Source organism: Aricia agestis, chromosome 7, assembly GCF_905147365.1.
Source record: "Aricia agestis chromosome 7, ilAriAges1.1, whole genome shotgun sequence".
NCBI lineage: Eukaryota > Metazoa > Arthropoda > Insecta > Lepidoptera > Lycaenidae > Aricia > Aricia agestis.
This window is the reverse complement of record NC_056412.1, coordinates 5,883,763-5,897,985: the sequence shown is the minus strand read 5'-3', so window position 1 is coordinate 5,897,985 and position 14,223 is coordinate 5,883,763. Positions and strand designations below refer to the sequence as shown.

The following is a 14,223-nucleotide window of genomic DNA, read 5'->3' as shown; positions in this document are numbered from 1 at the left end:
TCAATTATCCAAACTTAATTAAAAATACGAATCATAACAGGTAAATAAATATTCAATTACTTATTAAAAAAAAGGGAGAGAAATTCAGATATTAATGGCATTATGTTCAGATATTATAGCATCATGAGCACTAGCGGCACTGCAGGGTTAAATTTTAGAACTCACATTCAAAACTTTAACACCTCGTCATATCCTTTTTTTTAACATGGGGAAATGCTTTACGCATCCCCGGCAAATTGCTTAGTAGCAATAAGTTCGCCTTTTGTACATCAATAAGTATAATATGTGTTAAAGTATATTTCATATTGTATCTGTATTTTGGTGTGAAATAAAGAGTTTTTATTATTATTATTGTATGGTATTTTAGATTTTCTCAGTTTCCACCGGCAAACTGGTATGTACGAGCCGAAGCCAAGTACACACCAGGTAAGTTATTTATATATTATTATTATTTGTATTTTTTAAATTTCTTTTTCTCCCTTGCGGGGTAGCTACTGTAGTTGCGAGCTTGTGGCCAAACAACTACAAGTAAATATGAAATTAAGTGATGGATAAGAAGTTTCGGACAATTCGGCATGTATTTAAGATGACTGCTTTCTGTAAGGTTATGTATGTAAGTGGATGTATATTAAGTGTTTTGAGTGATGTGTGTAATGTTTTAGGTATGATGCCTGTGGTTGATATGATGATTGGTATGGTTTTAACTGTGCTTACTCTCCATTGCGCTTTTAGTTCTATTGTCAAGTCTGTGTATTTTGTGAGTTTGGTTGTGTGTGTACTAGTGAGGTTGTGGGAGTTAGGTATGGCTACATCTATGAAGTAGACGGTTCTGTTCTGTTTGTCATGGAGAGTGATATTATTATTATTATTATTGGGGATATCGGCCGCGGTATGTGGGACTCCTGTAGTCTACCCACTAAAACCCCATGGTGCTTCATTCATCGCTTAAGGCAAATTTGCGGGTACGATAGAACCCATTGCAACTCTACCAGACCTCGTCATGTCCTAAAGATGCGAAATGCTCAGAGTTTGAAAACCTAGCCACTCATACTTGCACGAAACCAAAAGCATCACAGTCTACTCGTAATTGCTCGGTAAAGCTAGAATATCATGTAGTGAGATTTATTGTACGATTCAAAGTCGGTTACGGTAATATGCTATGTTCACAAATGTTACCTCGTACAGTTTAATACCTCTACGTCCCCTTTGTCCCCTACGTCTCCTCCGTCCTCTATGTCTCCTAACTCCCCAACGTACCTTTAGTTTCTCGTGGTGTTTCCGCTCCGTTAAACTCTAGTTATCCTTTGGAATCGTGCATCTTGGTTTGTGTTGATATAAGCTCTTTACGAAAGCTTAGCAAATGTTCAGAGTATATTTGCTACCTATTTGTGTAAAATTAAACATAATAATATTACTACACTAGTGTGTAGTAATATTATTATGTTTAATTTTAATACTACGTTCACAAGTATTTGAATTATAGAACCTGAACATTTTCGCCATTTAAATTATGTGGTATACTAGTTTAATAATAATCGGCCAAGTGCGAGTCGGACTCGCGTACAAGGGTTCCGTACCGGTATAGAGCGAAAAAAAATGTGTTTTTGTTTGGAGCCTCTATAAGTATTTACTTTATAATAATTTTATTATTAATTCTTAAAGTGCAAATATAATTAAGGATTTTGTAAAAATTTCAAGTGCCTCGCTGTTACCATTATTGATTACGAGCTAAAAAGGCAAAAAAAACACGTTTCTTGTATGGGAGCCCCCCTAAATATTAACTTTATTTTATTTTAGTATTTGCTGTTATAGTGGCAACAGATATACATAATCTGTGAAAATTTCAGAAGTCTAGCTATAGCCGTTCTTGAGTTACAGTCCGGAGACAGACAGACAGACGGACAGACAACGAAGTCTTAGTAATAGGGTCCCGTTTTTACCTTTTGGGTACGGAACCCTAAAAATTATATGAAGTGTCGAAAATTTTTGAATTCACGTGTGAAAACTGCACATTATAATATTATTATAGTTGTTGTAATGATGCAGGTAAATTAACTTGAACGTTGCAAACTGAAGCATCAATTGCGAATATTATATTGCGAATTCATTATTCAGTGTATAGTCAGCGAAATATTAAAGTAAGTCATAGACTCATAGTAGTCATTTTTTCATATATAAATCTTTTCCGCCCGTCGTGTAATAAACAAGAAAGAATCCTATATAAGCGTAGTATATAAGAAATGTTTCTGCTTAGCACAAAATTCTTGCTCGCGGACACTTAAAATATCTTTTAAGATATTAATTTAGCTTTGTTCTGTAAGCTTCATACGCGCAGTGGGGCCCTTAAATACGAAAACTACAGCGTAGGAGATTAAAACTTTGGTTGACTGTACACTGCACAGTGTCTGTGCATTTAATAATATGAATATGTAAATGTTTCTGTGCACGGCCAGTCTCGTAGGTCACAAATAATTAAGGTCGTTACGAACAATGTTATGCTCATTTCGAACAATTAGTGTGTCACATTTGTAATTATTGGAAAGGAAATTAATAGCGAAAATCTATATTGGTATACGCTCTATGATGTATGGCCTTCGTAAAACAATAGAAAAAAACTTGAGAGGTGTCAAGGGACACCCGAATGGAACGAAGTTATTTCTTATGTTAAAAAAACCTGTATCTTATATCTTTAAACGAGCAATTCTTGTATATATATATATATATATATATATATTTATAATTGGAATCTTGGAATCGGCTCCAACGATTTTCATGAAATTTGGTATATAGAGGGTTTCGGGGGCAATAAATCGATCTAGCTAGGAATAATTTTTAGAAAATGTCCTTTTATTCGTGTTTTATCGAATACCGAGCAAAGCTCGGTCAAACAGCTGGTATACATCATACATATACACTACAGGTAGGTACCTACTAACAAAAAAGTGTCGTTACAACTTTTTCAGTCTAGCCCAAGGCGCAACGCGCGATAAGGAACTATGTTCCAAAAACTAACAAGAGAAAAAGCAGTTTAACAAAACTCTTACGCTTTTATGCAAATCATGTAGTGTTTCAATATTGGACCATGGATCCAGCGATTGCGAAATTGTAGAGCATACGTCTATGGTTGCTTATGATCTGAACGTGAAAACGGGCTTTAAGTTACTATTCTTTTAAGCGATACATCGATTTTACGATATTTTATCGTACAAAAAATACAAATTAACCTCAAGCGCTCGATTACTCGTACTAAAGGCTAAATATTGGGAAAAATATTAGATTACCCATTCGAGATATGCAGCGTTTTTAATGTGCTGTTTTTAGCCCGGTAATATTTTAGGCGTCCGATTAGGAGACGTAAGTACCCTGCCTTCCTGAATGGATTCCGAGAGGAAATGGAGGTCCTTACGTGCGCGGCTTCGCTCGACGTATTTACGGGTGCGCTGTATAATTTATATTCATTCAATATCTAAATTGAGTTTCAGACGCTTACATATTTCATTCTTTATTCGATCTACTCAAGTGTCGTGTAATAATTTATTTCGTATGTGGATTACCTGATTGAATAGAAATGGAGTGAACGACGTGAATTTATATATTAGATATTTTACTCTTGATTCTTTGTTTTGGCATTATGTATATTACAGGCTAAGGGTGGTAGTTTGAAGGATTTTTTTAAGATCCATATTATATAATAATTATTATATTCAATTAAAAATTAGCAAGCAACTTTCCATAACAAAATCTTAACACATAACACAATCATAACATAAATGTCATGTCCCTCTCCCATTAAAAATATTTAACAGCTCACTAAATATCTATTTGCTATTATATTAGACTTTACGATAATTATTGTGATGTATAGAGTTGTAATTAAATGTATTTTGTAATATTTTTATTGCAATATTAAACATAAACAGTAATTAATTTACACATTTCGGAAAACGATAATGACATTGAATTTTATTCAGATTTTGTAACTATAATTAACAGAGAATGCGATAACCTTAAGTAGGTAATTATGCAATAAGTAATAACGATGTCTTAAGGGGCCAATAAAGCAAAAAAAAAAAACATCGCCCTTGTGTCTTCACTCTTAATGCGGAATCGATGCCAAAATAGATTTTCGTAATAACTCGATAACTATACAAAATTTTCCGCTAGTCTAGTCCATAGGCAATAGAATTTTACATTCAACATTAAAATATTGACTCAGTTGAATGCACCATTTTGGAAATATATTGAAAAAATGGGAAAATTAGATGCATTTTTGTGATTTTTTTTCTATCGAGAAAATTTTAAGATATCGTTTTTCGCTAGTACAGACCCTTGTAAATATAGTGTAGTATCTATGTTTAAAAAATGAAACTATTCGTGGCTTATTATCAGCTCTGGATTCATGTATAGGCAATATAGGTAGACCATGGCATATGGGCAGCAGCGTTCTATGGCGTCCTAGAGGGGGCGGCAATATTAAAGTAGCCTGTACTCATAGAATATAAATCGGGCCCCGCTTATTATTATCTTATCTTATATATAAAAATGGATTTTCAAATGTGTTAGTCGCGCTAAAACTCGAAAACGGCTGAACGGATTGGGCTGATTTTAAAATATTCGTAGAAGTCCAGGTAAGGTTTTAAAGTGACACGAAGTTCACCGGGACAGCTAGTCAAGTATAAAAAGGAATTATAAAATCGTCAATTTGCTTTCTACGCCCTTTAAGTGACTGGGCATGGTATGAACTTTCATCGTAATTGTAGCCTATCGTGATCATTAAAATCTTTGCTCTGCTACGAAGGTCAGGTAGGTAGAAGCTAGGCGACAGCCGAAGACTAAGGGTGGGTTGCACCAACTTACTTTAACTATAACTTTAGCTTAAACCATAACAAAATGTCAAATGAACTGCTAAATTCCTAGTAAAAGTCCATAATGGACGCCATATTTGACGATAACCTTAACCTTAACTATAACTTCGCCTCTGGTGCAACCCACCCTAAGGCTTGATTTATATATGCGTCCGCGCGAATGAGCGGTTTGGCCGTTACACCGCGAGAATACAAGCAATTTTATTATGTAGCGATTTATTTAATACTAGAGGTCGCCCAATGGTCGAAATTCAACCTTAAATTTAATTTTCTTCTTCTTTTGGCTCCCCGTTTAAAGTATTGACTATTTCAGATTTAATAAAAAACAACAACAATCCATTTTTAATTTGACAACAGACTTCAACCATAAACAAAGGAGTATAAAAAAAAATATTTCTGAATAAATTTGAATTAAATATTTTCAGAATGTTGAACTACATGTTGCCTACCACTATATATAATTCGGTGTTATACACCGAATTATATATAGTGGTTGTCAGTCAAAACATGGTAGTATGCGCATTGTGGTGTGTACGTAATGTTTTATTTATTAAAATAATGTGTGATAAAAGCATAATTTTAAAACAATATTATTTCGATGCGAGAAGGATTCTCCATATAAACAAAACTGTGCGAAATTTCATGCTCCTACGTTTCCGCATTTTTCGTAAAAATGGTTCCAAAGTGCAGTTGCTTTTAATTTTGTGGTGTAACAACCAAAACGCTCATTCGCGCGGACGCTTATATAAATCGAGCCTACAATTGAATTAACATCATCCAACCAACATAATGTAAGTCGGCGATTCAATTTCTTTGACTACATTGTACATATTCTGGTACAAAAAACCCAGTCGTCGGCCACGGTATGCATCGTCACGGATGCATGAAAATCATATCAAGGCGAGCCTTTTGAAATATGTGACGAAACTAATAGTTCGCCCATATACTTCGATACACTTACGACAGCCTAATTGCTGAACAATATCGGAAAGCTTGACAAATGTCTTACAACTATAACAAGGTGAGTGCTAATATAACATTTTATCACAATTATTCACAACATGTTTTGCCGCAATAACTTAAGCAATTTAGCACAAAAAGTCGCTTGGTAAATATTTCGCATAGAAGACAATTTTTGTCATACTACCCACCTTTCGGACTCAAATTATTAATAATAATATCTATGGACACTTCACACCACGTCAGTCTGGCTCCGTGGTAAGTACCTGAAGGACTTGTGTTACGGGACAATGGAAATACGAGTATATTTAATACTTTTATACTATACATATACCTATTTAAGATTTTATTATATTATACACATATTTAATACACATCCCGAATCTCAAATGACCCAGGAACTTTGAAAACTTTTTGTTCTGTTGGCAGGATTCGAATCCACGACCCCCGGCTTGAGCTACCAACGCGCTCACCACTGAGCCACAGAAGTCGTTAAATTTAAAATTATTTCATGCTGAGTTTCATCAAAATAGATTCTGGAACCGTCTGGGGCTCAAATTATTTCATCAATATCATTTCAGCGGTAAAATGGTACATTTATCTGCAACTTCAATGTCTATCTCTCTTTGTGATGTATTTTGTAAACCATGATAGCTGTCTAGCTATCATGGTTCCGTAACAACTGTCTAGTTGTTACGGATTATACTTCTGCTACAGCAAGTAACAAATAGATACTATCGTAGAAGTATCTATTTGTTACTTACTACGTACTACCTTATACGTGGGAGAGCCATGCTTCGGCACGAATGGGCCGGCTCGACCGGAGAAATACCACGTTCTCACAGAAAACCAGCGTGAAACAGCGATTGCGCTGTGTTTCGCCGAGTGAGTGAGTTTACCGGAGGCCCAATCCCCTACCTTTCCTACCCTCCCCTATTCCCTTCCCTTCCCATCCCTACCCTCCCCTATTACCCTATTCCCTCTTCAAAGGCCGGCAACGCACCTGCAGCTCTTCTGATGCTGCGAGTGTCCATGGGCGACGGAAGTTGCTTTCCATCAGGTGACCCGTTTGCTAGTTTGCCCTCTTATTTCATAAAAAAAAAAATTGATTCGTAGGCACATGGCGGACCTGCTTAATTTGGTCGCGTTATGTCAAACTCAGCCGACAGACAAAATTGACATAATCCGACCAAATCGCGTAGGTTCTTCAACTGCCTATGAATCAATTTCATCTAGGTACTAAGCATAGAAAAAAATTTGTAGCGTTTGCAGTTTGGACACAATAGTGTTTTTGCCTTTTTGTACAGAACTTTACATGCGCGTGTCTGACTAGCTCTTAGCCAATTTTTAACTTTCACAGTATTCACAACAGTTTAAGGTACAATTCCGTGCATCGTGATAGATCGCGGCAGCGCGCGACCGGCGACTGTCGTCGGCCGCGCGCGACAATAGTCAGTGTAATATGAAAATGTATGGCATCGAGGCATCCGAGGCCCGCTACAGACGCGCGCGGCCGCGATCGATCTCGATGCACGGAATTGTACCTTAAAGGAGTGAGTACACTGAGACGGGCCGTACCGGGGCTCACGTGCTGGGGCTCATCGCAAAAACCCGCCTCCATACAATTTGTATGGAAGCGAAAATCCGCTGCGCCCCGACACAGTGTGCGATAGGCGCATCCGCTTTCATACAAATTGTATGGAGACGGATTTTTGCGATGAACCCCGGCACGCTGAGCCCCGACACGGCCCGTCTCAGTGTGCTCACTCCTTTAGGGAAAATCGGATTGTAACAAAGTGCTTTCGAACTCATCATTACGCATAAAAAGTAATAACATTCCTTATTATATAAAACACTAGTACCAGCTAAGTAATATACTTTGTGTAATGTACTATTCATTGGATAAATTGAAGATGTAAGTGGATGAAGCGGATAACTTACATTTTCTTACATGAACATATAAATTATGTAGATAATGATAACTACCACTTACCAGTAGGGAGCATAGCAACAGTAGAAATGGAAAAGAATCGACATACTGACAGATTTTATCGATAAAATGGCGGATTTCCATTGTCTAACTGTCACTTTGTCTATTCTTCCGTAGAAAGAAGCCGTTTTCATGGTGACCATGCTACGCCTGCAGGGCTCTTACTTATTTCTTCCCTTATAATTTGGACAAACCTTGTAACTCACCTACTTCATCATCGGGCTAATAATAATCTGTCTATAGATATTTTATCTATAACGCACCTGCAGCAATTCCGGTTTAGCCTTCATTTATGAGAAAAAACGAAAATTTTCAAATTGTTAGTTACCTACTTTATTCGTGACTGTAATATTGAATCAGCGTAATCAAATAACAAATAAACGGAGAAAGGTGCGCATTATCGTTATGATTTAGTATTCTCACACTTATGTAAACGTGAAAGTAATTCGAGGTAAATTATTTTTAATAGCAAAAAATATGATAATTATGCTATTCATACGATGTAGCGTTTTATTTACATGTTTGTTTGATTTCTGTTTTTTACGAATTTCATAGATTACGAGGGCTGCTATTTATGTATCCGGAATAAAAAAAAAAGAAACAAACATATATCATTTAATATGGTTTTATTGCTTTTCAAAATATTCGCCGCGATGATCGACACACTTTTGCATACGCTGGAACCAATTTTCATAGCACTTTTTCCATTCTGATTGAGGTATCTCCAAAACGTGCATTTTGAACGCATCAACAGCCTCTTCGCGGCTCGAAAAACGTTGACCACGTAATTTGTTCTTCGCGTATGGAAATAAAAAGAAATCGTTAGGTGCCAAATCAGGGCTGTACGGCGGATGACCAGTCAATTCGATCTTTTGACCCTCCAAAAACTGAGTTGTTTCAGCTGAGGTGTGACAGCTAGCATTGTCGTGATGTAATATGATTCTGCGTTGTCGGTTGTCCTTTCTTATTTCTTCAAAGACTTCTGGTAAACAAATGGTCGTATACCATTCAGAATTAACCGTTTTACGATTCTCTAATGGCACTGTAGCCACATGTCCATTAATTCCAAAAAAACAGGCGACCATTTGCTTCAAAGTACTTTTTGCACGAGTAACTTTTGTTGGTTTCGGCTCATCTTGGAACACCCACACCGTTGACTGTTGTTTAGTTTCGGGGTCATATGCATAGATCCAAGATTCATCACCTGTGTAGATATTATAAACGGCTTTTGACGTACCACGGTTGTATTTTTTTATCATTTTTTTGCACCAATCGACACGAGCCCGTTTTTGATCGATTGTCAAGTTGTGCGGAATCCAACGCGAACATATTTTTTTTACAGCCAAATGTTCGTGTAATATCTTATGTATGCTCGTCATACTTATGCCTAAGGACGCCTCTATCTCGCGATATGTAACATGACGATCACGCATTATTAGTTCCCGCACACCATCTATATTTTGTGGGACAACAGCTGTTTTTGGGCGACCTTCTTTATTTTCATCCGTGAGCATAGACCGCCCACGATTAAACTCACTGTACCAGTGATAAACAGTGGTTTTTCGATGGTGCTTCATCTCCAAAAGTTGCGGTGAGTTGAATAAAGCACTGTTGTTGATTTAGCCCACGCCGAAAATCGTAGTAAATCATTGCACGAAAATGTTCACGCGTTAAATCCATGGCAAATGAAGACACGCAATTTGAAAATGACGCCACAATGGAAAAATAATTGACAGTCACATGAAACAAAATGTATTCTTCAACCAAAGAGTTCTATTTTCAAATGTTGTAATTACTTTTTAAATATTGTTCTTGTAAGTGGCCAGTTCCGGATACATAAATAGCAGCCCTCGTATTTTTTTGGAAGCACACCCTGTGGGGTTGATGCACCGTCGTTTCTCCCGTTCTGTCAAAAGAAATGAGTGAAAAGGCATAATCCATTTTAGACTTAATTTATAATTTTATACAATTGTATGCTATTTTATATACAGCTAAAAGTGTTAGACCCTAAGAACCTGATCACCATCAACTGTATTTACTACTTTTAAGAGCAAATAAACGAATTGAATTGAATTCCGTTCTGCGTGAACGAAGGCTCAGAAAACAAATTATACGTGGAAGAGCCATGCTTCGGCATGAATGGGCCGGCTCGACCGGAGAAATACCACGTTCTCACAGAAAACCGGAGTGAAACAGCGCTAGCGCTGTGTTTCGCCGAGTGAGTGAGTTTACCGGAGGCCCAATCCCCTACCCTATTCCCTTCCCTACCCTCCCCTATTCCCTTCCCATCCCTACCCTCCCCTATTACCCTATTTCCTCTTAAAAGACCGGCAACGCACCTGCAGCTCTTCTGATGCTGCGAGTGTCCATGAGCGACGGAAGTTGCTTTCCATTAGGTGACCCGTTTGCTCATTTGCCCCCTTATTTCATAAAAAAAAACAATACGTTTGGCACCGCGTCAACGTCCATGAATATTTCCTACTCTTTCACAACAATAATATTATAAATCTGTCACGGATTGCGCTAGGTCGTGGTCTCGGGGACACCGGGTCATCTGAGGTCTCAAGATACTTCAATTAATTTAGTAGGTCATTGAACCTGTGACCCCTAGTGACCAGGTGACTAGGCCAACGTTAAGTAGTATAATATTAAGTTTACATAAACTATAGCCAGTTTGTACAGAGTTTGAAATTTATTTAGATAAATTGATAGATTTATTGCTTACATATAAATGGGTATACAAACAGACTCAAAATACTTAAAAAATTAAGACGTTGATGTGAGCAAGGGCGGCCTTATATTTTTATGCGATATATTATAGAGCAGCACTGTGCACATGATTCTATGATAATTAATAATAATATGAAAGTTTATGTTTGGATTTGTCTTATGTATATTGGACGCTTCTTATTGTACCTAGAGTCTGGAGTCCAGAAACAGGACACCCTATATTATTTAACCAATATTACAAATCCACGATTTTGTATTATACTATAGCGTAGATATTAAGGAATTGGCTTTACTTTTTAATACCTTTTCCTCTATGGTAATTACGTGGATTTTCTGTGACGCCTTTAAAAAGTTCTGCTGGACCTTCTCACGTAATTTGTGGACGCCCCCAAAATAATTATACCTCGTTCAACGCAGGCGGAGCATCGGGAAAACTAGTTGCGAAGGAAATCGAGTCATGTCTATGACTCATTCTAAACGAAAGGATTGTTAATGAGTGTCTACACCGACGATATCCTGACGTTCACTTTAATTGCTATTAATAGTGATAAAAACCTTAATAAGAGCAAAAAATGTTGCACTGTCACTGCCAACCGGATGCGTAGCAAAGGATACTTTTTGTGCTGTGCAGACAGACTTTATTATTTTTCGTCTAGGTATTATTATATATTCTTTTATATTTGAATCGCAAAAAGTGCGAGAAATAATCACTTCTATTTGCTAATAGATGACCTGAATTTCGTGTCATTTCGGAAAAAAAATATTTAGAATTTCAATCGCATTTTTATCATATTTTCTCGCCGTGAAAACTTTATCTGGAATTTAAGGAATATTTTAAGACTAAATAACCAAACCGGTTCAGCCATTCTTGAGCGAGAATAAGTTGAAAATTTATTTTATTTATATCTATAGAAGATAGAAGAAAATATTATATTTTAACCAAAAATACCTGGCTTGTTATGTAATATCAAAAACATCTGAATCTTATCTATTACTTCGGACGGACAGTCTTAGCAGTTTTTAAGGTTCCGTACTCAAAGGGGTGAAAACGGGACCCTATTACTAAGACTTCGCTGTCCGTCCGTCCGTCACTAGGCTTTATTTGAAGAACCGCGATAGCTAGACTGAAATCTAGTTGTTACAAATTATGTATTTCTGTTGCTGCTATAACAACAGATAGGTACTTAATATATCAAAATAAATAAATATTTAAATGTATAAATAAATAAATATTTTGAAAAATTTGAAAGAATTTAATCGGGAAAAACGCCACTTATCGCCATTTGCTCGAATTCAATAATTCTGACTTGCGACTTGCACTTGGCCGGCTTTACTAAATATAAGATTTGTAACATGATCGACTATTAAAAAACATACACACCTTGATATAATATTATAATTATACTCTACATTATTGCCTTGAAAATCACTATTACCAACACTTCCCTTTCCTGCGCTATAATTGTAAGAAAAAAAACATTTTAACTACTATTATATTACCACTCAACGAGCGTGAAGGCAACCTTTTCTATTTCTAAGGTCAAAATATTTGTTATTCTGATGACTTTAAGCTATACTATTTTACATAATATCATTGTTAAAAAGGGTTACATTTTAGTTTATTATTCTTATACATTAAAACTAAATGTTGCACGCAACTTCGTTTAGCAGAAATTCTTTTTACATGAAAATTGCCGGTGCGGACTACACGTGCGGCCCTTTAATATACTCACATGTTAAGACGCTCCTCCTATAATGGAGATGCCGTAATTTACCGTTTTTAGAGTCTTATTAACTCATAACTTGAAAGCTACAAAATTATAATAAAAATACAGCAATAATCTTCAGCATATGCACATTCCTTTCTCCGTTATTAATTTCCTATTTTTGTTTATTATATTCATGATATCAGCTTCCCAAGTAATACCAATTTATTTAAATTCAAGCATACATTCAGTATCTCCCTAGTACTTAAAAATGACGTTCATTTTAAACGCCAATAGATCGACAATTTCATTAAAGAGCTACATATTTGCCGTTTGAATTTTTTGTTGGTCAATTTTGAACTAAATAGGATATTGGTGCGGTCTCGGCAACGCGGCAAATGTATGGTCAAGGTCCTTTGCTCAGGGGATGGCCTTAAATTTTTGTATTTACTATTGTATTTATTGTATGAATTACTTACCAGGTTGAGAAGACAGGTGGTTTATCTGAAAAAAAAACAACAATTTATTACTTTTGTGGGTCAAATTTTATGAAAATTGTTGCAGTTTTTTACTATACTTAAATTACAATCAGTTACTTATAACCACTGTAAAGACTAGACCTAACTAGACCTAACTACACTGCAGCGACGCCACACGTCAGTGGTCACGGCCAAATATTCTTTGTTACATGAGGGCCTAGCTAAACGGCAAGCGATTATCGTAAACGCCAACGCCAACGCCACAAAATGTATGAGATTTGACATTAGTATTCGCTAGCGAAGCGATTACTTATGTCAAACACACATTTTGTTAGCGTTTATGCTAATCGCTTGCCACTTGTCTACTAGGGCTGATCCCCGCAACTCCGTTGTTTCGCTAAAATTCGTTTATCACGCGGGAACCATACATTTTTTGCAATAAAAACTTTCCCGCCTCTCAATGTATCTCCACACCAAATTTCTACGCATCGCAACGCGACGTGTAGACTCTTCGAATTCGCGCTGCAGTGTACTTACACTTAGTGCAGTCTAAGCTCACCTTTACGAGCGAGTTATGAGTAGTGAGGCCTACATTTTATAACTTCAATAAACTAAAGTGTGTTTTAATTAACTTAAATTAAATATCGTGTAGTTTAATTAAGTTGTAAAGGCGGCTGTTGAGACGCGGGAGTTACTAATTTAGATTTATAGTTCAGCGTGTAAATTCAGTATTGTAGCTATATTACTCTGTTTTACAGTCATCTACTAAGATATGAATAAGTTATCCGGTAAGTGGGCGGTGACATCGTCTCTGAGTAAATACAGCATGACTGGTGAGACATTTTCAATACTCGAGGACGTGATATTTGGCTATTGTATTAGTTGACAAAAAAATATAAAAAAATAATATCAATTAATGACTGAGTAAATGCAGCTTAAAGTTAAGTTATTATTCCAATCCATCCAACGCATGGACACCGGGCGCGGGAAGGGTAGCGCGCGGCGCACGCAGCCGCACCGGCCGCTTAGTAATTTACTAAGTGTATTTATTGAAAAGAAATTTGGTCAAAAATTAAGTACCTATTTTTATTACATAATTACTCTATTTAAGAGGATACACCAGGGGCGAGAGAAATTCAAAATAGGTATTTAGAAAATGTATTGCTGTCTCACCAATCTCAAGTCTCCCACCGCAGAGCTCGATGGAGACAACATGACAAAAGTTCTAATAAAATAAAAGAAAATCATCGATTCGTTGTCCTCTGATTCCTTTTCTAAAACTTAACCGATTTAAGTACTTTTTTCATTAACAATTAAAGCAAGCAAAGTAAAACATAGCGACATTGTATTAGTGGCCATAGATATTCAGGAAAAAAATTATAACTCTACCGGTATTATCCAGGGAGGAAACAGCGGACAACGTTTGTATGGAAAAACGGCGGTGTGGATCGCTCTTAAGTATTGATGATCTCTCACCAGTTATGCTGTATAGC

The 14,223-nt window shown here is 36.5% G+C and overlaps 1 protein-coding gene across 2 annotated transcripts in view; it reads right to left on the bottom strand.

Moving 5' to 3' along the window:
- The window catches only part of LOC121728678, a 173,286-nt gene that overhangs the window by 109,821 nt on the left and 49,242 nt on the right, over positions 1–14,223 (bottom strand). For both annotated transcript variants that reach the window (XM_042116904.1, XM_042116903.1), the window contains one exon: positions 12,731–12,755. The gene's annotated coding sequence lies outside the window, so the exon portion shown is untranslated. The remainder of the gene's footprint in view (positions 1–12,730; positions 12,756–14,223) is intronic.